The sequence below is a fragment of the Mytilus galloprovincialis genome, chromosome 10 (genome assembly GCF_965363235.1).
Source record: "Mytilus galloprovincialis chromosome 10, xbMytGall1.hap1.1, whole genome shotgun sequence".
In the NCBI taxonomy this organism is placed as follows: Eukaryota; Metazoa; Mollusca; class Bivalvia; order Mytilida; family Mytilidae; genus Mytilus; species Mytilus galloprovincialis.
In genome coordinates this window covers 41153026-41180820 of record NC_134847.1, presented here as the reverse complement: position 1 = coordinate 41180820, position 27795 = coordinate 41153026, and the positions used below count along the sequence as shown (strand labels likewise).

Below are 27795 nucleotides of genomic sequence, written 5' to 3'. Positions count from 1 at the left end.
GGGCAATGATACCAGAGGAAGAGGTACTTATTGCCTTTAAAATGGCCCATAGCACTTATACCCTAGACCCGTACGAGTTTGTCAGTAGAGGGTTCAAAGGGGGGATATGGTATCCCGGATACAACGAATTCGAACTGAACTATTGCCGGCTGGCCAAACTAAGAGATTCTCCACATCGACCATTATACCAGAGGTAGAGGTTGGTATTGCCTCTAAAATGGCCCATAGCACTTATGCCCTAGACCCGTACGAGTTAGTCAGAAAAGGATAAGGGGGGTACCCTGGTATATCACAAATTCGAAAATGAACTATTGCCGGCTGGCCAAACGAAGAGATTCTCCACGTGGGCAATGATACCAGAGGAAGAGGTACTTATTGCCTTTAAAATGGCCCATAGCACTTATACCCTAGACCCGTACGAGTTTGTCAGTAGAGGGTTCAAAGGGGGGATATGGTATCCCGGATACAACGAATTCGAACTGAACTATTGCCGGCTGGCCAAACTAAGAGATTCTCCACATCGACCATTATACCAGAGGTAGAGGTTGGTATTGCCTCTAAAATGGCACATAGCACTTATGCCCTAGACCCGTACGAGTTAGTCAGAAAAGGATAAGGGGGGTACCCTGGTATATCACAAATTCGAAAATGAACTATTGCCGGCTGGACAAACGAAGAGATTCTCCACGTGGGCAATGATACCAGAGGAAGAGGTACTTATTGCCTTTAAAATGGCCCATAGCACTTATACCCTAGACCCGTACGAGTTTGTCAGTAGAGGGTTCAAAGGGGGGATATGGTATCCCGGATACAACGAATTCGAACTGAACTATTGCCGGCTGGCCAAACTAAGAGATTCTCCACATCGACCATTATACCAGAGGTAGAGGTTGGTATTGCCTCTAAAATGGCACATAGCACTTATGCCCTAGACCCGTACGAGTTAGTCAGAAAAGGATAAGGGGGGTACCCTGGTATATCACAAATTCGAAAATGAACTATTGCCGGCTGGCCAAACGAAGAGATTCTCCACATGGGCAATGATACCAGAGGAAGAGGTACTTATTGCCTTTAAAATGGCCCATAGCACTTATACCCTAGACCCGTACGAGTTTGTCAGTAGAGGGTTCAAAGGGGGGATATGGTATCCCGGATACAACGAATTCGAACTGAACTATTGCCGGCTGGCCAAACTAAGAGATTCTCCACATCGACCATTATACCAGAGGTAGAGGTTGGTATTGCCTCTAAAATGGCACATAGCACTTATGCCCTAGACCCGTACGAGTTAGTCAGAAAAGGATAAGGGGGGTACCCTGGTATATCACAAATTCGAAAATGAACTATTGCCGGCTGGACAAACGAAGAGATTCTCCACATGGGCAATGATACCAGAGGAAGAGGTACTTATTGCCTTTAAAATGGCCCATAGCACTTATACCCTAGACCCGTACGAGTTTGTCAGTAGAGGGTTCAAAGGGGGGATATGGTATCCCGGATACAACGAATTCGAACTGAACTATTGCCGGCTGGCCAAACTAAGAGATTCTCCACATCGACCATTATACCAGAGGTAGAGGTTGGTATTGCCTCTAAAATGGCACATAGCACTTATGCCCTAGACCCGTACGAGTTAGTCAGAAAAGGATAAGGGGGGTACCCTGGTATATCACAAATTCGAAAATGAACTATTGATGGCTGGCCAAACGAAGAGATTCTCCACGTGGGCAATGATACCAGAGGAAGAGGTACTTATTGCCTTTAAAATGGCACATAGCACTTATGCCCTAGACCCGTACGAGTTAGTCAGAAAAGGATAAGGGGGGTACCCTGGTATATCACAAATTCGAAAATGAACTATTGCCGGCTGGACAAACGAAGAGATTCTCCACATGGGTCAGGGTCCCTAATAGACCTTGAGATGAGGAACTCAGATGACGTAATTAAAAAACAATATTAGTCCGCGATACAATTGTGGATGCTGTGATTTTAAAAATGGACATAAATGAACAATAAGAACTGTTTTATAGAGCTGATGTGATGAGAAAAGAAATATGTAGATTTGACCTGAAATAAATTATTAGAAAGGACAATTTTTTTATTGAGTTTTATGATCAGAATTTTGGGATTATTTCATGTGGAGAGTGACATTTTTCACCATCTTCCGGGGTCCAGCAATTTGCGAAAAAAGTAATCTCACTTGCCACCCCGAAAATTTAACCAAACATGTATAAATGTATCAGCTTCGATATGAGCCATCCTACATGTTCAAGTAAACGATATGGACTGAGCAATGGAGGAAAACGTTACCATTGTCGCCTATGGAGAATTAATTAAAAATGTTGACCCACATGGGCAATGATACCAGAGGAAGAGGTACTTATTGCCTTTAAAATGGCCCATAGCACTTATACCCTAGACCCGTACGAGTTTGTCAGTAGAGGGTTCAAAGGGGGGATATGGTATCCCGGATACAACGAATTCGAATTGAACTATTGCCGGCTGGCCAAACTAAGAGACTCTCCACATCGACCATTATACCAGAGGTAGAGGTTGGTATTGCCTCTAAAATGGCACATAGCACTTATGCCCTAGACCCGTACGAGTTAGTCAGAAAAGGATAAGGGGGGTACCCTGGTATATCACAAATTCGAAAATGAACTATTGCCGGCTGGCCAAACGAAGAGATTTCCACGTGGGCAATGATACCAGAGGAAGAGGTACTTATTGCCTTTAAAATGGCCCATAGCACTTATACCCTAGACCCGTTTGTATCCCGGATACAACGAATTCGAACTGAACTATTGCCGGCTAGCCAAACTAAGAGATTCTCCACATCGACCATTATACCAGAGGTAGAGGTTGGTATTGCATCTAAAATGGCCCATAGCACTTATGCCCTAGACCCGTACGAGTTAGTCAGAAAAGGATAAGGGGGGTACCCTGGTATATCACAAAGTCGAAAATGAACTATTGCCGGCTGGCCAAACGAAGAGATTCTCCACGTGGGCAATGATACCAGAGGAAGAGGTACTTATTGCCTTTAAAATGGCCCATAGCACTTATACCCTAGACCCGTTCGAGTTTGTCAGTAGAGGGTTCAAAGGGGGGATATGGTATCCCGGATACAACGAATTCGAACTGAACTATTGCCGGCTGGCCAAACTAAGAGATTCTCCACATCGACCATTATACCAGAGGTAGAGGTTGGTATTGCCTCTAAAATGGCCCATAGCACTTATGCCCTAGACCCGTACGAGTTAGTCAGAAAAGGATAAGGGGGGTACCCTGGTATATCACAAATTCGAAAATGAACTATTGCCGGCTGGCCAAACGAAGAGATTCTCCACGTGGGCAATGATACCAGAGGAAGAGGTACTTATTGCCTTTAAAATGGCCTATAGCACTTATACCCTAGACCCGTACGAGTTTGTCAGTAGAGGGTTCAAAGGGGGGATATGGTATCCCGGATACAACGAATTCGAACTGAACTATTGCCGGCTGGCCAAACTAAGAGATTCTTCACATCGACCATTATACCAGAGGTAGAGGTTGGTATTGCCTCTAAAATGGCCCATAGCACTTATGCCCTAGACCCGTACGAGTTAGTCAGAAAAGGATAAGGGGGGTACCCTGGTATATCACAAATTCGAAAATGAACTATTGCCGGCTGGCCAAACGAAGAGATTCTCCACGTGGGCAATGATACCAGAGGAAGAGGTACTTATTGCCTTAAAATGTTCCATAGCACTTATACTCTAGACCCGTACGAGTTTGTCAGTAGAGGGTTCAAAGGGGGGATATGGTATCCCGGATACAACGAATTCGAACTGAACTATTGCCGGCTGGCCAAACTAAGAGATTTTCCACATCGACCATTATACCAGAGGTAAAGGTTGGTATTGCCTCTAAAATGGCCCATAGCACTTATGCCCTAGACCCGTACGAGTTAGTCTTGAAAAGATAAGGAGGGAGTACTCAAGTATATCACAAATTCGAAATGAATTATTGCCGGCTGGCCAAACGAAGAGATTGTCCCCGTAGGCAATGATACCAGAGGAAGACGTATTTATTGACTTTGAAATAACCTATAGCACTTGAACCCTAGACCCGTACGAGTAAGTAAGTAGAGGGTTAAAAGTGGGGATATGGGATACCGGTTTACAACAAATTCGAACTGAACTATTGCCGGCTGGCCAAGCTAAGAGATTCTCCACATCGACAATTATACCAGAGGTAGAAGTTGATATTGACTCTAAAATGACCCATAACACTTATGCCCTAGACCCGTACTAGTCAGTCAGCAAAGGGAAAGGGGTTTATTGAACTGTTGCCGACTAGCAAAACTGAAAGATTCTCCACTAGGGCCACGATAACAGGGACAAAGGTAGTTATTACCTTTAAAATGGATAAAAGAACTGATGCATTAGACCCGTAAGATTTTTCAGAAGAGGGTTAAAAATGGAAATTAACTATTGTTGACTGGCCATACTAAGAGATTCTCCACGTTAGCCATTATTGGTTAACCTACCGCGGGAGCATAACGTCCGATTTATTGTACTTGTCCATTGTCGACGTCGTACTGTCAGTGACTTCGCCTTGGAATACGAATATGTATATTTAATGTACTGGCTGAACAGTTGTTGTAGTACATATTGCCTTAACTATCATCTTTATTTATGATACCGTGACCCGGATCTCGAAAAAATGAAATCAGTCAGATCGGAGAACAGAAGACAGAAACGCTGTTACCAGACTATTCCGAAATAGAATTACCGGAGAAATAATATCTCGGAAATACGTTGTGTGTCGCTTTCTCAAAGTCGCTTGCTACAGTAATCCTTAGAGTTTTCCGAAACGTGTTTATCCCAATTCAATCCACTTTTCCATAGATCCTGTATGAGCTTCTTTGTTCGTATTGTGACCGGGCTAAGTATTCTAAGTGGATCGTATTTTTTCGAAGAATTTTCAAAATCTCACTTTTTGTTACAATATCTAGTATTGGAATATCACATTTAGTCCGGCGGCCACAAGTATATTTCAAACGAGTTGTGCACATCCTGATATAAGCATGAACATTGGCATAGACCTTCCTGAAATATTACTCTTTTATTTCAGATAAGAAGGCATTTGAAAAAAATGTCTCACTGCCGGTTAAATAAAAAATGGCGGACATCATACTTTAATCGGCCCAATATAGAAGGCTAGTACTGTGGATTCATTTATTTTCGTGGGTACCAATTTTCGTGGATTCAGGGAAACTTACATATTCGTGGATATTTAATTTCGTGGTTTTACCGAAGTCTGCATACTAGTACAAGCCTTTGTAAAATTTGTCATTCGTTGAACATCAAATTTCGTGGTTTGCCTGTACCAAGGAAATCCACGAGAAATTGGTATCCCACGAATAATAATGAATCCACAGTATGTGAAAAGGATCTATCAGCATGCTGCTATAATAATATTTGGTACAAACCTTTGTTATGTAATACTTTTGGATATATTATATAGATAAAATGTCTCTAAAAACCCTACTTTCGGTAGAATCCAATATGGCGGACATTGACTAAAATAAGCTTATTTTTTAGGAAGGGGATTGAAATGTGTTTTAACGTATTGTTACTATCATTAAATTGTACAGGAACATTTCTTTGATGCTTCCAAGGGATACAATGTATAAGATATATGTCTTAAAAATCCTTTCTTCCGGTAATATTCAAAATGGAGGACATAAATATGTCATTTTTTTATTTTGATATTTATCTTTTTTTCAAAATGTGAAGAAAGTGTTTTTTTTTGTGGTGGTCATCAACTTTAGGCTTTAATTTATCCTCTAAACCACTTATCATATTCTGTAGTTAATATTTAAATACAAAGTTAACACTTCCGGTAAAAAAAAACCAATATGGCGTAAATGTCAAAGATGAGTCCTCAATATGTTCGATGTAGAGCTTTGGATAGATTGATTTAATCAAAATAAAATCACTTAAGTACTAAACCTTTTAAAAATTACCACTATTTGGCAAAAAAAACTTGTAAATTCCCAGTTACCACCACTTGCACACGACGCAGGGCACGGGAGACTTGATTTTCCTCATAAAAACAACCGCAACAACCTTTCTTACATCCACAATGTGCAAGCTTCTGACAACATGATGAGCCCTCAGAAAGAGTTTTTTAAAAGTGATCCTCTTTGTCCCGTCGTCATTCATTAGCGCCTGGACTTGGTAGCATACGAGCCGATTTCAGGCTCGTCCCCTAAACACGTGTCTTAGCATATTGTACATTTTGCATGCTGGGAAAGACTAGACTAAGTTGATAACCTCAATTAACCTACCCTTTTGCGTGAATAGATATTTCTTGCTTTGTTAACCATGCTAACCCCATATGATTATTTTTTGCTATCTTACAGTAAACACCGGTGATTTAGGCGGATCAATTATCATTTTTTAAGTTAAAGTCACATCTTCAAATGCTATCAATGTCTCCCAAACAGTCTTTTCCCTCCTTTTCAAGAAAACAGAGAACCGTATCACAACCGGAAAATGGATCACAATATTTGTGTGTGATCCCTAATCGCGAGTGCATTTATATATATTTATCCAAAGCTTTTCCTCCTCTTAAACACAATCCATAGTTCGTCTACCCCTATGTCACGGAATATCGAAACAGTAATGACAGCATCATCAGTAACAACTGTTCGAATAATGACTTGTTTAATTTCGTGTTTCACTGCATCAGACACATGCACCATGATTCTAGTGTCAGCCTTTTAATACATATGTATTAATATGGTGTTTAACTTGAAACGCATCACGGCGGTAAAGATAGAATATCCTGATCATGTGTTGCTACAACTGTCATATGCATCCAAGACTTTATCATAATAGTTTCATGCTTTTTAAGATAAGGGCATAATACCCTATCAGCATACTCGTTATGAAACAACTTGAAACTGTAACAGTGGATGAATGCATATATAGACAATACCGGTAGTTTGAATGCTGCCACAAGAAAAAAGAAATACACTTAGGGGTAAGAGAATACAAAGACGAATCCACAGTCGAAACAAATCTCAAAATTGGTAAAGTTTTCTGAGAGATGACGACATTAAGAAAGAAATTTTTAGTTTTTATTCACAGGCGCTTGCTCAATAGATTTTGAGGAAGAGTTAGTTGTAGCAACAAATGCTCAGGATGTTTTGTGTTATTCACCACATGATGGTGTTTCAAGTTTAGCCCCATGTTAAAATGAATAGGCTTATACTATAGAATCAATATACAAAAAAAACATGTGTCTGATGCAGTGATTCACAGACTTAACTGACTCATGACTTGAACAGTCGATACTGATGCTGCTGTCATTAATGTGTCATTATTCCGTGACATGGGGGCAGATGAACTTTGGCTTGTATTTGGAAGTGGAAAAAGCCTTAGATATAATCTATCCGTGACCTTTCAAGTGCACGTTTACTTGAAAGGGAACTTCGTTGTAGACATGGATGGCGTTTGAAGATGTGACTTAATGATTCAGAATGATGATTGATCAGCCAACATCACCAGATATGGATTTGATAATGCCATTGATAAAACGATACGTGGTTTTGTAGTAAGATCGAACAAACTTATCAGATGGGGTTTACGAAGCAAGAAAACATGTTTTTGAAAGTGGAAAGACTTATTGATGATATTTGAACGACTCGGTCTAATGTTTTTCATCATGTAAAACGTGCAATATACCATGGCGGGTGTGGATGAGTAACAAGCTTGAGATTTGGTTTCTATGCTTACTATTCCAGACGCTTATAATGGCGGGGAAAATATGAAACATTGGAACCCCTTTGGACAACTCTTTGTGAGGCCTCTTCACCTTATCAGGAACTTGTACATTATTGATGTAAAAACCAATACCGCCGCTGTCTTAGTAAATGAGGAAAATCAGCTTTCCGATTGTGAATATTTGCGGCCATAAATGATCTGTACTTTTAAAGATGTTTTAATACTACAGTGATTTTATCTTATTTTCATCAATCTATCCAAATAAAAGCTCTATTTCGAAGATATGGACTGAGGACTCATCTTTGAAATTTACTCCAAATTGGTTTTATATACCGGAAGTGTTAGCTTTGTATTTAATCATTATCTATAGAATACAATAGGTGGTTTAGAAGATAACTTAAAGCCAAAACCAAATGGTAACTGACCAGCACAAAAAAAACCAGTTTCTTTACATTTTGAAATTAAGTTGAATATTAAAGTAAAATAATGATGTTTCATGTCCGCCAGTTTGACTATAACCGGAAGTAATGCTTTTAAAGACATATGTCTTATGTATTGTATCCATTAGCAGCATCAAAGAAAGGTTCCTGAACAATTTAATGATAGTAGCAATACCCTCCTTTAAAAATAAGCTTATTTTAGTACAATGTCCGCCATGTCGGATTTTACCGAAAGTAGGGTTTTAAAAGACATCTAATCTATATAAAATATCCAAAAGTAGTACATAACAAAGGTTTGTTCCAAATATTATTATATCAGCATGATAAATACCGCTTTTCACACACTTACACTAGCCTCTGATATTTGGATGATTTAAGTATGATGTCGGCCATTTAAGATTTTTACCGGATGTGAGACATTTTTTTCAAATGCCTCCTTATCTTGAATAAAAGAGCAACAGCTGAGCTGAGTCTATGCCAAATTTTATTCCTGTAGCATGATGTGCACAATTTTTCACAAAGCGGCCGTATTAATTTCTGGTACATCAGATCATCGAATCAGCTATTCCATAACATACCAAGTACTTTTGTGTTTTGTCCGCATATAGTAGTACTTTTTCCGTTTTAGCTAGCTTACGTATATCCACACGGTTTGACGTCCAGGATCGTAGATAGAATCCAGTTTCCTCCATCATTGATCTCCCTTCCTTAAAGTCAGCCCACCCTCGTTCTGTAAACTTAACAGAATGTTGTCCACATACAAATCAGTCATTCAAACTTTGCGAATTATGCGATGTCGACAAATGCAGTCGTAAACAATTTTGATAGGCATATTGCTTGATTCCTTCTGTACAGGATGATAAGGAATGTAGTGATACTTTTCTTAAGTTCATCTGTTTCATCTACCTTCTCTATGAATCCTCTTCGTTCCTGTTCTTGTATAATGTTCCCGTACTTCTTTAACATATCTGAGTTTTGAGTAAGTCTTTGAAGGACGTTTTCTGTCCTTCTGTTCGTGACTGCTTAATTTATAGGCAATTCATCACGTTTTAAAAGTAACATAGCGGAATATTTGTCTTCTCAGAACTCAATTGATCTGTCCTGATAGACTTAAATATATGCATTGTCGTCTTCGTCTACCTCCATACTATTTATTCCTATTGAATCTAAATTCCAAAATCTCTCCAGATTGAATTCTTTAACTTTGTGTGATACTAGCTAGAACATTACACATACTAGTCTTCGACGTGTTTGTTTTCTTACCGTATGTAAGTACCGAAAGCATTTATCCGATATTGGATTTCACCGCGTCGGATCTTTTAACGGACTATATAATCGTTAACAATGTCCCCGTAGTGATATGCGCCTACCAGCAACGATATCGCGAATGAATCGTGCTTTGTCACCGTGTGCGCTATCTTTAAACCACGCAAATAACCGTCCTGTGTATCAATATTACGTATGTGATTCTGTATAGGCATGCCGATCATCTGTACTATCAGTACTTTGATTGACAATACGTGTCCTACATCGGTTTTCAGATAGATTGTTGACTTTTCTATGTGTCTCACGTTTTTCTCTGCACCTCCAAATGCCGATTAATATATTATTTATGTTCCCGCTATCTGTAAATTTAGTTAAGTTGTGCGTTTCAAAAGATGTTTGCCCTCCTTCGTCAAAGAAGAACTGATTTGAGCCTACTTGTGCCACGGCAGTTTTCAAAAGTACATTCGCTTGCAATTCTGTCCGTTGAGAATACAAAATAGTAGTATTATGTTCCGTATCATCAATGTCATTCACGAGTTGAACGTTGGGCGAATTCGAAGATAGTGGGTTTAACGTGCATTACATTAGTTTGTGTGGTGTTTCTCATTACAATGTGCGTTTAGATTTACATTCGTTTAGTCTGTGTATACCAAGGTAGTTAAAGATAATAAATTTGTTCATACGGCATTATGTGTCGGCTGTTTTACTGCAATGAGTTGGTGGATGTATTTCGTGACAGTAAACGCTAGGTCTAGTCTCAATATTCTTGTAAGATTTAGATTTCACCAATTTCGGATGTCGACTCTTTTGTCCTGTGTCCGGTATAACGTTATCGTCTAATATGCTTTCAGGGAGGTCCGTTATACCAACGTTTTTGTTCTATGTCCTCGCGCGAGATATTTTCTGACTTCAACGGGTAATTTGTTGACAATAATGGGAAGAAGTAGTGTGCCGTATGTTTCATGTGTCTTACCCAAAGTTTCTAGACCTTGACGCTACCTCCAATTTGATCGTAAAAAACTTCGTAAGCTTGTTTACTGATTTATAGGCGAAGGAATTTCTAAATCTAGTGCTTCGTGTTCTACTTCATGAGCTTTCAAGCAGTTACACTTTTGTATATTTGTAAGTAACTAGTTAAGATGTACGGACGACTCACATGAGTCCCAGAAGGTTTGCCATTCTGAAATCGTGCCTTCGAAAGTTGGAAGCGTAAGTTTTGGTACGTTACTCTGATTAAAAGTTGCAGGAAATGTACTTTATTGCGTGTTGATTGTGAGAATGGCTTGGGCAAACTGGTTTTCAAACGACAGTGCGTTGTGTAGGTTTGCTATGTTTTGCGTTGAAACAAACGGTATAGTTTTTGGATTTAAAGTGTGCGTTCTAGTACTTTAGTATTTGCTTCAATGTGACGGGACGGCAGGATTTTGGACATTTGTATGAACTTACGTACGTGTCAAATCAAGGTTATCATATTAACCGAAAATTCATCTGAATGAAATAATCTAATTTACCACATCTTCCGGTTCCGTTAACTTTAGAATTTGTTCATTCAAGTCCTAAAACAATGTTTGTGTTTGCACAAGTTTTCCTAGTGTTGTAATGACTTCTACTTGATCGAATTTTGTATTCTCCTTTGTTTCATCTAATCTTCGGTATACTTTGAACTACACGTATTTTGCGACTGACTATCTGAACAACGGAACCGAAATTACGTTAGTGATTGCGAAAAGCAGATTAGCGCAAGTGAAAACCCTCACATAACCGCAACTAGAACTTATGGCCGCAGTTATTGGAACTAGACTAGCTTTTCATGTAACAATTGTGACTCTTCATAGATGACGGTAGCTTTTTGAGATGCAATGGAAGGATTCACAGCGGAATCATTTTAGAGAATACCAAATTTCCGTATTTATTACCTGCGAATCATTTACTTACCAAACTGATAGTGACAGACGCACACGAGCGTTCACTTAATTCGGACTCAATGCTACGCTTACTTACGTATTACAATCGTATTGGGTACCGATACTTAGACAATATGTTAAGGAGTAATTGATCAAGTTTTCGCTGTTGTTAATCTTTGTAATGTTACGTAAGTGTCACGTGTTGACATTAGAGTCAAAATAGATATACATACATTCTATTCACTTTTGTTATTGTTAGCTATATAGTTGTCCGATGTAACCTCTTAACGATATTGGTGTCAAGTGAACCTCTTAACGATATTGGTGTCAAGTGACCAGGATGAATTTACAGCTGAAATCGATACTAGCAAGACATAGTAGTGCCGTCTCCGGAATATTCCAGAAATTCGACGAAAAATGGGGAGAGCGGCACAAAACTTGTTGATTCCAATATCCTTCGAAACAGAAATCGTTAACTCTGATGATTATTTATTTAATTTAGAAAAAAAATACAGCCAATAGCAAAATTTATCTAAGTACAAACATCAACGCTAAACACAAATGCCACAAGTTCGCAACATCACGCAAACGTACATGAATGCATAATTTTACATACCTTCATACAAGAGCTTACGTTATTTTTTACGACAAAATTGAAACATATGTACGTGGTTTAGAATCCCTTGGTCAGACAGAGAATACATATGACCCATTATTGGTCCCTTTCATATTGAAAAAGTTTCCGGGGACGTACGCATAAATCTTACAAGACACCATGAATCAAATAGTTGGCAATTAAATGAACTACTACATATACTATCTCAAGAACTTAACATTATGGAGAGAGGCAATTCCTCTGATCATACGGAAACTTAAACCACTACAGCAGCATTTCACACCAATGCAAAGGTACGTACAAAATAAATCAACACAAATAAACGTAAAATCATGTGTACTTTTGTAACGAATCACATGTTCCCGTTAATTGCACAAAGATAATTGATCAAACAGCAAATATTTCTGTTGTTAAACAGCATCGTTTATGTTTTAACTGTCTTTGACCCCCAATATAGCTGATTGCAAATCACACAAAAGTTGCAGGAAATGTAAAATAAAGCAGCATACTAGTTTATGCAAAGACGAGGTTAAAAAGATGAAAAACAGAGTAACACTAATGAATATATTACTAGTAACACAATTCAGTAAACACAACACAACGCGAAGAAAACGGGTACAGTTCTTCACTCACAGACACAGACTAAAAACTGTCGTAGTGCAAGTAAGTTCGGGCATTCAATGTACTTACACAAACACATTATTTGACAAGGGCGCACAGATGCCCTCATCACAGAAAAATAAGCTACAGAGCTTGATTTGACAATTACCAGACAGAAGACCATAAACTTGTCAGGATTTTGTGACACAAGTGATGGCACAGACAACGGCAAATTACCTATCAACGTTTTGATTGTACCAGAAATAGCTGTACCAATGAAGACTTATGTACGTAATATAACAAATTTAAAGTATTTGTTTGGCTTGAAATTAGACCATCCGGTCTCACATGACCCAATGGTTGAAGATTCTCTATTGAATTATATCTAATTCGATTATTACTGGTCAATTGTCGATGATAGAATAGTATGAGGAACAGGACCTACTACCGTCAAGTCGGAAATCCGTAACCTTCTGTCCGGCACAATCAATTGAATACCTGCAAATCCAGATCACACACTTACGTCAATGATGAACATATTAGTAGGTCACAAAGTTGAAGAGTAGAACTTTTATAATTGAGAAATTTATGGAAGTTGAAGCTGCTAGTATAAATAATAGTGACAACAAATCTGAAAACAGACAATTCCAAGATGTATATAAATCAAATGGTAGAGGTTACCATATGGAAACATAAAGATATGTTGATAAGTTACCTTGTAAGGAGGAACACCACACCAACAGAAGTATTGAATAACGGAGAACAGAAAATGTCATTAAGTGTCTTAATCGTGAACTTACACTTTTACAGAAAAACGGAAAATTATTAATGAACAAGAAAAACGTAGATTTATCGAGAGAGTTGATGAACGATCAGCCAAAACAATTGTTCATTCCATACCGCACCATCATTTCCGTAAAAAGTCGTCAACCACGCCAATCAGAATTGTATTTGACTGTAGCTGCAAACCTTCACCTAATATCTAAGCTTAAATGATTGTTTGATGGATCTTTGGCCAAACTTTAATGATTTAACAGGAATTTTTCTCCGATTTAGAATGCACAAATACGCCGTCTCGACAGGTATAGAAAAAGCCTTACTTATTATGGGCTGGACGAAGAGGATCGTGATGTTACCAGATTCTCTTATGCGTAGTAACCCGGACGACCCAAATAGTCAACTAACCGCAAACAGATTCAAGTCAGTATAATTTGGAGCAACTTTCTCTCCGTTTATCCTAAATGCTGTTATACGTAAACATTTGACTGCAATTCAACAGACTGGACAGCAATGTTAAAGAAATACTTTTATGTTGACAATATTATATCGAGCTTTAATTAACAAAGAGCTTTGTTAGACTTCTTCCATGCATCACGTTTAGTATTTGTAAATGATTTGTATGATGCGAGAGCATAAGAAATTGAACATTTATCAAAATCATCATGTAACCGAGAAGCTTAATCCTTATGGAACAATTTTGTTCGGTGGATGGTGGGAGAGATTGAGAGGAATAACGAGCACATATGGACAATAAAACACTCAACACGATAATGACTGAAGTAGAACGTTTACTCAGTGATCGCCCACTAACATACGTTTCATCGGATCAAACGCGGACGACGAACCCCTTACTCCGTCACATTTATTATATTGAAAACGGACCAAGACGCTACCGTATAACGGCCTTAAAGACTGTAGTTTACAACCAGGAACCAAAGACACTACGCATGAACCAGTAACTGGCTAGACAATCGAAGTTTCTTTCATTAATTCTTAAAAACTACATAAAAAGATGGAAGCAGGAATACATAAATTCGCTTAGGAAATATTACCGATACACAGATCGAAACACATAGAACAATAACGTCGGAAATATGTAGTTCAGATTCAGGACTATGTATCTAGAGTAAATTGGACTTTGGCGATCAGTGATAAATTTTTTTACGGCAAAGATGGACTTACACGATCAGCCATAATTCGAACAAAAACTGGTTTGATATCGTGACCAATCATCAAACTTGAATTCTTTGGAACTTGAAAATATAGCAGCTCAGAGTGAGGAAAAGACGAAAATAAAAACATAGACTAACATGTGTTAAATATAAATCGTGAAAAGTAAAATGATAACGTGTGATTAGCATATGGACATTAAAATGAATTTAAACCGTGGGCTGTTAAATATTTTACATATAAACTTTAAAATTTTACTAGTAATTTATTTTATTAGAACTTTAATAATTAATGTTGTGATCACTTTCATTTATTTTAAAGTAATTCATGTGCGGCCAAAGTATGTTAAAAGCAAAATCACAAACGCAACGTTCTCGCTGCCCATATTCATTGTAACATGTGTGACATGTTGACATTAGAGCTTGAATAGAAAGAATTATTCACACGAGTCATTATATCAGAGGGAGAGGTATCCATTGCCTCAAAAATGACAAAAATCTTTAATGCCCTAGACTCGTACGACTTAGCCAGGTAAGGATAAGGTTGGTACCTTTATATATCACAAAGTCGAAATGAACTATTGCCAGCTGGCCAAACCAAGACATTTTCCACATGGGTCATGACACAAGAGGTATATGTAGTAGTTGTGTAATGGCCCATAGTACTTATGTCCTAGACCCGTACGAGTTTGTCAGGAGGGGATAACAAGGGTTGTGGTACTCCGATTCATCACGAAGTCGAAAAAACTATTGCCGGATGGCCAAATTAAGAAATTCTCCACGTGGGTCATTATATCAGAGGAAGAAATAGGAATTGCCTCTAAAATGACCCATACTACTATACCCTAGACCGTACGACCTAGTCAGCAAAGAGAAAGATGGGCACCTTTATATATCTCAAAGTCGAATTGAACTATTGACGACTTGTCAAACTAAAAGATTCTCCTCTTGGACCATGATACAGAGGTTAAGGTACTAATTACCTTTAAAATGACCAGCAAGTAAAAGTATGTTTGAATATTTTGATATACAAGAGTACTTCCCTTACCCTTTTCCTACAAATACGTACGGATCTATGATATACGATACATGGGCCTTTTTAGAGAAAACACCCACGCTAATATTTTTGTTAGCCCACAAGGAGAAACTCTTAGTTTGGTCTTTGTGATATACAAGAGTACTTTCCTTTGTTGTTCAACAGGTACGGGTCTAGGACATAAGAACCATGGGTAATTTTCGAGGCAACATTATTCCATACATCTGATATGTTTGACAACGCAATCAGGGTTAGTGCTATGGCCCATCTTAAAGGCAATGGCTACCTCTACCTCTGCTAATATGGTCCACGTTTAGATTATCTTAGTCGGTCAGCTGGCAATATTTCATTTTGACTTCGTTGTACACCGGGATACTATATCCCCCTTTAAACCGTCTGCTGACAAATTTGCACAGGTCTAGGGCATGATTGTTATGGGCCATTTTAGAGGAAATGCCTACCTCTACCACTGGTATAATGGCCCACGTGGAGAATCTCTTAGTTTGGCCAGCCGGCAATAGTTCAGTTCGAATTCGTTGTATCCGGGATACCATATCCCCCTTTGAACCCCCTACTGACAAACTCGTACGGGTCTAGGGTATAATTTGTATGGGCCATTTTAAAGGCAATAAGTACTTCTTCCTCTCGTATCATTGCCCACGTGGAGAATCTCTTCGTTTGGCCAGCCGGCAATAGTTCATTTTCGAATTTGTGATAAACCAGGGTACCCCCTTATCCTTTCCTGACTAACTCATACGGGTCTAGGGCATACGTGCTATGAGCCATTTTATAGGCTATACCAACCTCTACCTCTGGTATGATGGTTGATGTGGAGAATCTCTTAGTTTGACCAGCCGGCAATAGTTCAGTTCGAATTCGTTGTAAACCGGAATACCATATCCCCCCTTTTAACCCTTTACTGACAAACTCGTTCGGGTCTAGGGTACAAGTGCTCAGAGCCATTTTAAAGGCAATAAGTGCCTCTTCCTGTGGTATCATTGCCCACGTGGAGAATCTCTTCGTTTGGTCAGCCGGCAATAGTTCATTTTAGAATTTGTGATATACCAGGGTACCCCCCTTATCCTTTCCAGACTTACTCGTACGGGTCTAGGGCATAAGTGCTCTGAGCCATTGTATAGGCAATACCAACCTCTACCTCTGGTATGATGGTCGATGTGGAGAATATCTTATTTTGGTCAGCCGGCAATAGTTCATTTTAGAATTTGTGATATACCAGGGTACCCCCCTTATCCTTTCCAGACTAACTCGTACGGGTCTAGGGCATAAGTGCTCTGGGCCATTTTATAGGCAATACCAACCTCTACCTCTGGTATGATGGTCGATGTGGAGAATTTCTTAGTTTGGCCAGCCGGCAATAGTTCAGTTCGAATTCGTTGTAAACCAGAATACCATATCCCCCCTTTTAACCTTCTACTGACAAACTCGTACGGGTCTAGGGTACAAGTGCTATAGACCATTTTAAAGGCAATAAGTACTTCTTCCTCTCGTATCATTGCCCACGTGGAGAATCTCTTCGTTTGGCCAGCCGGCAATAGTTCATTTTCGAATTTGTGATATACCAGGGTACCCCCCTTATCCTTTTCTGACTAACTCGTACGGGTCTAGGGCATAAGTGCTATCGGCCATTTTAAAGGCAATACCAACCTCTACCTCTGGTATGATGGTTGATGTGGAGAATCTCTTAGTTTGGCCAGCCGGCAATAGTTCAGTTCGAATTCGTTGTAAACCGGAATACCATATCCCCCCTTTGAACCCTCTACTGACAAACTCGTACGGGTCTAGGGTACAAGTGCTATAGGCCATTTGTAAGGCAATAAGTACCTCTTACTCTGGTATCATTGGCCACGTGGAGAATCTCTTCGTTTGGCCAGCCGGCAATAGTTCATTTTGGAATTTGTGATATACCAGGGTACCCCCCTTATCCTTTCCAGACTAATTCGTACGGGTCTAGGGCATAAGTGCTATGGGCCATTTTAGAGGCAATACCAACCTCTACCTCTGGTATAATGGTCGATGTGGAGAATCTCTTAGTTTGGACAGTCGGCAATAGTTCATTTTGAATTCGTTGTAAACCGGAATACCATATCCCCCCTTTTAGCCTTCTACTGACAAACTCGTACGGGTCTAGGGTACAAGTGCTATGAGCCATTTTAAAGGTAATAAGTACCTCTTCCCTGGTATCATTGCCCACGTGGAGAATCTCTTCGTTTGGCCAGCCGGCAATAGTTCATTTTTGAATTTGTGATATACCAGGGTATCCCCCTTATCCTTTCCTGACTAACTCGTACGGGTCTAGGGCATAAGTGCTCTGGGCCATTTTATAGGCAATACCAACTTCTACCTCTGGTATGATGGTCGATGTGGAGAATCTCTTTAGTTTGGCCAGCCGGCAATAGTTCAGTTCGAATTTGTTGTAAACCGGAATACCATATCCCCCCTTTTAACCCTCTACTGACAAACTCGTACGGGTCTAGGGTACAAGTGATATGGGCCATTTTAAAAGCAATAAGTACTTCTTCCTCTGGTATCATTGCCCACGTGGAGAATCTCTTCGTTTGGCCAGCCGGCAATAGTTCATTTTAGAATTTGTGATATACCAGGGTACCCCCCTTATTCTTTCCAGACTAACTCGTACGGGTCTAGGGCATAAGTGTTATAGGCCATTTTAGAGGCAATACCAACCTCTACCTCTGGTATAATGGTCGGTGTTAGGAATCTCTTCGTTTGGCCAGCCGGCAATAGTTCATTTTCGAATTTGTGATATACCAGGGTACCCCCCCCCCCCCTTATTCTTTTCTGACTACCTCGTACGGGTCTAGGGCATAAGTGCTATGGGCCATTTTAGAGGCAATACCAACCTCTACCTCTGGTATAATGTTCGGTGTGAAGAATCTCTTAGTTTGGCCAGCCGGCAATAGTAAAGTTCGAATTCGTTGTATCTTGGATTCCATATCCCCCCTTTGAACCCTCTACTGACAAACTCGTACGGGTCTAGGGTATAAGTGCTATGGGCCATTTTAAAAGGCAAAAAAATACCTCTTCCTCTGGTGTCATTGCCCACGTGGAGAATCTCTTCGTTTGGCCAGCCGGCAATAGTTCATTTTCGAATTTGTGATATACCAGGGTACCCCCTTATCCTTTTCTGACTATCTCTTACGGGTCTAGGGCATAAGTGTTATGGGCCATTTTAGAGGCAATACCAACCTCTACCTCTGGTATAATGGTCGGTGTGGAGAATCTCTGTTTGGCCAGCCGGCAATAGTTCAGTTCGAATTTGTTGTATCTTGGATTCCATATCCCCCCTTTGAACCCTCTACTGACAAACTCGTACGGGTCTAGGGTATAAGTGCTCTGGGCCATTTTAAAGGCAATAAGTACCTCTTCCGCTGGTATTATTGCCCACATGGAGAATCTCTTCGTTTGGCCAGCCGGCAATAGTTCATTTTCGAATTTGTGATGTACCAGGGTATCCCCCCCCCTTATCCTTTTCTGACTAACTCGTACGAATCTAGGGCATAAGTGCTATAGGCCATTTTAGAGGCAATAGCAACCTCTACCCCTGGTATAATGGTCGGTGTAGAGAATCTCTTAGTTTGGCCAGCCGGCAATAGTTCAGTTCGAATTCGTTGTATCTTGGATTCCATATCCCCCCTTTGAACCCTCTACTGACAAACTCGTACGGGTCTAGGGTATAAGTGCTATGGGCCATTTTTAAGGCAATAAGTTCCTCTTCCTCTGGTATCATTGCCCACGTGGAGAATCTCTTCGTTTGGCCAGCCGGCAATAGTTCATTTTCGAATTTGTGATATACCAGGGTACCCCCCTTATCCTTTTCTGACTAACTCGTACGGGTCTAGGGCATAAGTGCTATAGGCCATTTTAGAGGCAATACCAACCTCTACCTCTGGTATAATGGTCGGTGTGGAGAATCTCTTAGTTTGGCCAGCCGGCAATAGTTCAGTTCGAATTCGTTGTATCTTGGATTCCAAATCCCCCCTTTGAACCCTCTACTGACAAACTCGTACGGGTCTAGGGTATAAGTGCTATAGGCCATTTTAAAGGCAATAAGTACCTCTTCCGCTGGTATCATTGCCCACGTGGAGAATCTCTTCGTTTGTCCAGCCGGCAATAGTTCATTTTCGAATTTGTGATATACCAGGGTAACCCCCTTATCCTTTTCATACTATCTCTTACGGGTCTAGGGCATAAGTGTTATGGGCCATTTTAGAGGCAATACCAACCTCTACCTCTGGTATAATGGTCGGTGTGGAGAATCTCTTCGTTTGGCCAGCCGGCAATAGTTCATTTTCGAATTTGTGATATACCAGGGTACCCCCCCCCCTTATCCTTTTCTGACTAACTCGTACGGGTCTAGGGCATAAGTGCTATGGGCCATTTTAGAGGCAATACCAACCTCTACCTCTGGTATAATGTTCGGTGTGAAGAATCTCTTAGTTTGGCCAGCCGGCAATAGTTAAGTTCGAATTCGTTGTATCTTGGATTCCATATCCCCCCTTTGAACCCTCTACTGACAAACTCGTACGGGTCTAGGGTATAAGTGCCATGGGCCATTTTAAAAGGCAAAAAATACCTCTTCCTCTGGTGTTATTGCCCACGTGGAGAATCTCTTCGTTTGGCCAGCCGGCAATAGTTCATTTTCGAATTTGTAATATACCAGGGTACCCCCTTATCCTTTTCTGACTATCTCTTACGGGTCTAGGGCATAAGTGTTATGGGCCATTTTAAAGGCAATACCAACCTCTACTTCTGGTATAATGGTCGGTGTGGAGAATCTCTAAGTTTGGCAAGCCGGCAATAGTTCAGTTCGAATTTGTTGTATCTTGGATTCCATATCCCCCCTTTGAACCCTCTACTGACAAACTCGTACGGGTCTAGGGTATAAGTGCTATGGGCCATTTTAAAGGCAATAAGTACCTCTTCCGCTGGTATTATTGCCCACATGGAGAATCTCTTCGTTTGGCCAGCCGGCAATAGTTCATTTTCGAATTTGTGATATACCAGGGTACCCCCCCCCCCTTATCCTTTTCTGACTAATTCGTACGAATCTAGGGCATAAGTGCTATAGGCCATTTTAGAGGCAATACCAACCTCTACCTCTGGTATAATGGTCGGTGTGGAGAATCTCTTAGTTTGGCCAGCCGGCAATAGTTCAGTTCGAATTCGTTGTATCTTGGATTCCATATCCCCCCTTTGAACCCTCTACTGACAAACTCGTACGGGTCTAGGGTATAAGTGCTATGGGCCGTTTTTAAGGCAATAAGTTCCTCTTCCTCTGGTATCATTGCCCACGTGGAGAATCTCTTCGTTTGGCCAGCCGGCAATAGTTCATTTTTGAATTTGTGATATACCAGGGTACCCCCTTTTATCCTTTTCTGACTAACTCGTACGGGTCTAGGGCATAAGTGCTATAGGCCATTTCAGAGGCAATACCAACCTCTACCTCTGGTATAATGGTCGGTGTGGAGAATCTCTTAGTTTGGCCAGCCGGCAATAGTTCAGTTCGAATTCGTTGTATCTCGGATTCCATATCCCCCCTTTGAACCCTCTACTGACAAACTCGTACGGGTCTAGGGTATAAGTGCTATGGGCCATTTTAAAGGCAATAAGTACCTCTTCCTCTGGTATCATTGCCCACGTAGAGAATCTCTTCGTTTGGCCAGCCGGCAATAGTTCATTTTCGAATTTGTGATATACCAGGGTACCCCCTCCCCCTTATCCTTTTCTGACTAACTCGTACGGGTCTAGGGCATAAGTGCTATGGGCCATTTTAGAGGCAATACCAACCTCTACCAATGGTATAATGGTCGGTGTGGAGAATCTCTTAGTTTGGCCAGCCGGCAATATTTCAGATCGAATTCGTTGTATCTTGGATTCCATATCCCCCCCTTTGAACCCTCTACTGACAAACTCGTACGGGTCTAGGGCATAAGTGCTATAGGCCATGTTAGAGGCAATACTAACCTCTACCTCTGGTATGATGGTCAATGTGGAGAATCTCTTAGTTTGGCTAGCCGGCAATAGTTCAGTAAGAATTCGTTGTAAACCGGATACCATGTCCCCCCTTTGAACCCTCTACTGACAAACCCGTACGGGTCTAGAGTATAAGTGCTATTGGCCATTTTAAAGGCAATAAGTACCTCTTCGTCTGATACCATTGCCCACGTGGAGAATCTCTTCGTTTGGCCAGCCGGCAATAGTTCATTTTCGAATTTGTGATATACCAGGGTACCCCCTTATTCTCTCCTGACTAACTCGTACGGGTCTAGGGCATAAGTGCTATGGGCCATTTTAGAGGCAATAATATGAATTGTTAATAATGACTCAGATTGGTCTCCATAATTTTGAAGAATCATATGTCATTGAAATAGTAATTGACAGTTGTTATTTTTCTGTTATTCTTATTTCTGCAATTAACTATGTTTCTATTTTTCTGATATGTTTAAATAGAAAATACTGTCGTAATATTGTATGTTTTAGTTTCATGATTGGACTATATTTGTAGACAACGAACAAATGACCATCAATTCTCTGTCATTCCTAAATTTCTATATTTAATCAATTTTTTAAATTTATTGTAGCTTACATTGATTTAATTATCACAAAATTTTAATAAGAACTGTTCTTTACTGTATTTGTTTGTTGTAATGTCCCGTTTAATTTCTATATTTAATTATATTTTTTTAAAACTTGTTATTGCTTTAGTTTACATTACTTCTCTAATCACAGAATGTTAAAAGACCATTTCTTTGTTTTATATTTATGGAGGCATTTACATTGTTTTTATTACATTTACAATGTTGTTTAAAGACGCAGACCTTGAAGAAGACCCAAAGTTGATTCAATAAACGCGGACCTCGAAGAAGACACCCATTGACATGCCTATTTGAAGTAATATCAAATATAAATAGGAACGTTATTTAAATATAATTATCGTTCATGGTTTCTAACAACACTTCTTCGAACGCAAGTCATCTCATGAATATTATTGACGGCTCATGAATATTATTGAAGGCTGGCCTCATGAATATTAACGCCGGCTGCTATCGACGGCTAGATCCACACTAGTATGTGCATATTCTGTTAATTTTTTTTCAACAGCTGATCAAATCAGAATGGCCGTTTCAGTAATAATGACTTTAAATGCGTTAATTGTAACGGTTGTTTGTCAAGTGAGTATACCAAACGTATCACATTTATAACGAAACATTTCTAGAATTGAAGCAATGTTGCAAATATGATTAACCACTTATGTAAATCTAAAAAATCATACAAATTGTATATTTTCATTAGATATTATTATAACTCTTTTTATCATGCATTTAGATAATAAACTATTTGGAAGTAAAAATTATATAAGTATCAAGGTACCATTTTAAACATACACCGATAGTCTAATTATAAAATTCGTCGATAACTTAACCAACTGCATCATGAAACTCATTAGTATCAACATTCGGACCGAAGGATTGTATGTGATATCCTAAATGCATTATTTCAAACCTTTTGAAGAGAAATGTATTTTGAGTTAAATTTCACCAATTAAATTGGTTGTTGTGCTCAATATTCCGAACAAACACTTATTGAGATAATGCAGCTTACATTTTGTTGGTGATAAAGCGATAAATTGTAGATTTCTATCCATTTAATATATACTATTTAAAACAGCAATACAGTTGAAACAAAAAATTAAACAAAGACAATTTTTTGCAGTGGATTACGATAATTGTAGATTTTTATGTGTACCTTGATTCGTTGTTCATATAAATTTCGAGTCTTTATGGAAATATTATAGTTTATTTTATAAAATGCAGTTACGATTCGCCAAAATAACAATGTTTATTCATAATCAAATACGGAGTTGATTATATTGACCATTTATACCCGTCATCGATTCTAATTTTCCAACTTAGAATTAAAAAAAGGGCGAAACATGCAAATAAATAATGACGAACAATAAAAACAGTTATTCTATCCATTACAACATGGTATTAATTTAGTTATAACAATATTTCAATCAAATTTTGATTGTACTGCCATGCAATAAAATTTCATGTAGTCAATCTTATTATTCAGCCTACTCTATGTACGAGTATAGTCAGGCCCGTAGCCAGGAATTTCCAAGGGGGGGGGGGGTCACAAACTCGACTTTAACAGACCCAATCGAACAGAACATTGACTTTAATAGTGCTTATTTGTTTTCAAGGGGGGGGGGGTTCGTCCGAACCCCCCGAACCCCCTGGCTACGGGTATGATAGTTACAACTTTTTGTCACCAAAGGATGTTTCGGCGTATCGTTAAACCAGAAGATCATAAATGTTACTTGTTTTCATATTTCATAAACACAAAAAGTCATCTGGTTTTAATGACTCTACCATTTTTAACTATAAAATCTCCCTTTTTTGAAAACACATTTTATTGTACGTCAGTAACACCAGACATCAGTGTAGAAGATAATACTCTTATTACTTAAAACTGTGATTCGTTAAATTTTAGATATAATCAAATAATCCACATAATCATAATTCTAGATATAATCCATATTGCATTGTTATTACGGGAGACTTAATATTGTTCAAAACAGAGATTAAAAACTTTGTTAAAAATAGACCGACATATCTATAAGACGCGGTGTCTTCATGTCATAAAAGGCACTTTAAAGTCGTTTTTATAAAAATTGGTGTAAAGAAAATCCATTATAAAATCTCTTGACTCTAATTTACAAAAAAATATTGAATCTTCAAGGGAGTCGACAAAGTGTTTGTGATATGTGATAATACGACATTGAAGATCTTAAGAATCAAATAATGAATTCTTCTACATTTAGGTTAATGCGCTCAATAGAAAGTCATAAAGTAAACAGTCACATTCTGACCACATCACAGCTTAATGTGGTACCTAACACTACAGGGAAATAACTCTGTAAAATCAGCTAAACGTTTGAATTACGTTGTGTTGTTACGGGAATATTAAGCTTCTCAATGATCAAAATAAGTGTTTGCCAAACTGCTATATAACCAGTGTAATTTTTCTGATAAAACTGTTGGTTCAATTTTTTTGAAATTTTTATATTTTTGTAAAAGGGTCAAAGTAAATACTTTGTCAAAATTTTAAGAAACTTAAACGAGCCAAATTAATTTAAGTTAAAGTGTTGGGTACCACCTTAAGGTCTCCTCTGAACATTTGAAACTCCCTACTATGTATTGGTTATTTATACTTCACAAAAGCGTATTATTCATCTCGCATCTAGTAAGTGTTCTACAACTAATTGTTAAGTGCTTATATTTTTCTCAACTACTATAAATCTTTTTTTTTATCAATGAGTATCATAATGAAACATATAAATTTAGTAGAATGAAATATTTTTGGAGTATAAACATTTCTTTGGATCTCGAAGATAGATTACTGGGTTTTGATGGTCCTATTGATTCTACTGACAGTTTTGACGTTTCAACTCTTTATTTCAGTCAAATTTTATTAAACAAAAGTTTTCCGTTTAATTAAATTGTCATTTGAAAAATCAAATTGCAAATCTAAACGCTATAAACTGTTCATTTTTCTATTTTTAGATATTTCAGTTTTACAGGGGAAACTCTTCATTAAAAGGAGTAGGTCCGGTAAGGGCCGATTTTGGCCCCAAATTTCAGTTTCATCTAACGAGATATTTAGGACACTATTTAAACACTTAAGTGTCTATTTCAATTGATTTGATTAGTTTCTGTTAATGATTTTAACTGATTCAGTCATTAAAAATGCTCCGATTGAAGCTTAAATATGAAAAATCTTTCAAATATGCCAAAAAAACGTCACTTTTCAGATGGTTTTCGTCAAAAATGAAAGTGGCCGCATCCGTGTTCATCCTCAACCTTTATATATGTTATGTATTATCATCAAATACAACTTACATTTCAATATTATGAATGAACACGAATGCGGCCACTTTCATTTAAGACGGAAACCGTCTAAAATTTAACTAAAATGCTATAATTGTGAAGATTTAATAATTTAGCATGACTTTATGATGCTAGTACACGATATATGTGCATTGTATTGTCAAAAACAGCACATATTTATGTAGCAGAAGCATTCTACTTTCCAAAAAAATAGCTAAAAGATTACATTTTCACAATTTTGCAAAACTGCTTAATTTTGGGGCCAAAAAGGGGTCTTACTGAACCTACTCCTTTACGACCCATTGACGATTTTTCTTTCCAAGATCTTAATTTTCCGCTTTTCATAGTGGTGTTTGGCACCATCTTACGGTGTTTATATATCAAAACTCGTTTGCTATGCCCGTAGGTATAGTAGCGTTTAAGATTTCAATGAAGATAGTATATGCATTACTGTTAAAATATTATATCCTGGATTATATACAAAATATCTTAATTCTTCCATTGATACAAAGATTTGGTCTGTATGATTGTACCTGTATTTTTTTTAAATGGGATAGCACATTATAATTTGTACGGCGATGTTGTTCACTGAGACAGTTAATTTAGATACGATCCAGATAAACTAATCTATTCCTTTAATTAAACTTTTTCTACATGGTTAACAGTTCAACACTTCAATGAGATCTTTAATTATTGTTTATACTAGAATAAATATTGATTTCTTTATCAGTAAATTAAAATCTATAAATGTTTTTGTTATATACATATAGGGCACGTGCTCGGTTCATCGAATTCAATCCGTCTTCACCTGTATTATGGCATTGCATACGGTCATGTTTTATCTGACTTTTGATGACGTCTTCACCCTAAATTGATTGGATAATTGATTGTACTGGTTGAAATGTTAATCTGAGATACATGATTTGTTTATTAGTTGTTATTGTCTTTGAACCAGCTATCAGTAACTGCATTATTCCTGTTCAATACTTAGTTTATTTTTTGTTTTGATGGATGTATAAATAGTTTTTCATTTCCGATCTCTATCTTTATTACATTTTTCTGCATTGTATCGATTTGATGAGTTAATTCCTTTAAAACTATTAGTTCATATCTCCTACTGTTGCACCCTACGCCCATGTTAAGGGGAGTATTTTGTGCCATCTAACATGTTTTACCCTGTCACATTATTTACATGCCTGTTCCAATTCAGGACTCTGCAATTGTAATTCAAGGGTTGTCATGTGTTCCTGTACATAATAATATGTATTTCGTTCGTTTTTTACCTTAAGCAGCCCGTTAGTTTACATGTCGTTTTAATACCATTTTGTTGATGTCTATGATGTATGGGGTTTGTTCTTTGTTGAAAGCCATATGGTGACAATAAGGGGTCAATTGTTGTCTGATGGAGGATTTTTTAAAATTTTCAATTAAACCACATCTTCTTATTTAAAAAAAATAAATGTTAAAAAATTACAAATCAAGTTCATTGACTAACCTTTCTATCTTTAATCCAGAAGTAGAGAAACTTTTTCTAGATCTTTTATTTTTAATCCTAATACTTTCAATAGTAGTAGACAGACAACGATAACATTATATCTTTCACAACAAGTGCATAAATAGCCAAAACGTGACTTATAGTTGACATACCTGACTAAATAGAGGTTATTTTATCTTGAAGTATGCCGTACCTTGACCTATAATGGTTTACTTTTATAGATTGTTATTTGGATGGAGAGTTGTCTCATTGGCACTCATACCACATCTTCCTATATATATAGTTATCAAAAGTACCAGGATTATAATGTAATACGCCAGACGCGCGTTTAGTCTACATAAGACTCATCAGTGACGCTCAGATCCAAATAACTATAAAGCCAAACAAGTACAAAGTTAAAGAGCATTGAGGACCCAAAATTCCAAAAATGTTGTGCTACTTATACAGAAAACTATTTCTTTCACTGTTTGACTACATATTTTTTCATGCATGCCTAATATTTTATTAAGGAAAGTTATATATCTCTCTCTATGCATGACAAATAATAAAACATTATAGGATTACTTAAAATGTCAGCATATATAGTAGCTTTTTTTGGTCATAATAAAAAACAACAAATAGTACCTAAGAAGACCTCACCTTATTTATTGTTTCGACAGTTAAAGCATAGGACTGTTCTGATAAGATGAACACATTGCAATTGAATGTGATTGAATAAAAACAATCAATCATATAAACTGTTTAATCCCTTTATATATTTGTCACAGATCATGATATGT

General features: G+C 38.2%; 1 long non-coding RNA gene across 1 annotated transcript in view; it reads right to left on the bottom strand.

The window, feature by feature from the left end:
* Positions 1-27135, bottom strand: part of LOC143049157 (uncharacterized) — a 40517-nt gene extending 13382 nt beyond the window's left edge. The window contains exon 1 of the long non-coding RNA XR_012970092.1: positions 27017-27135. This is a non-coding gene — a long non-coding RNA (uncharacterized LOC143049157). The remainder of the gene's footprint in view (positions 1-27016) is intronic.
* Positions 27136-27795: the final 660 nt, after the last annotated feature.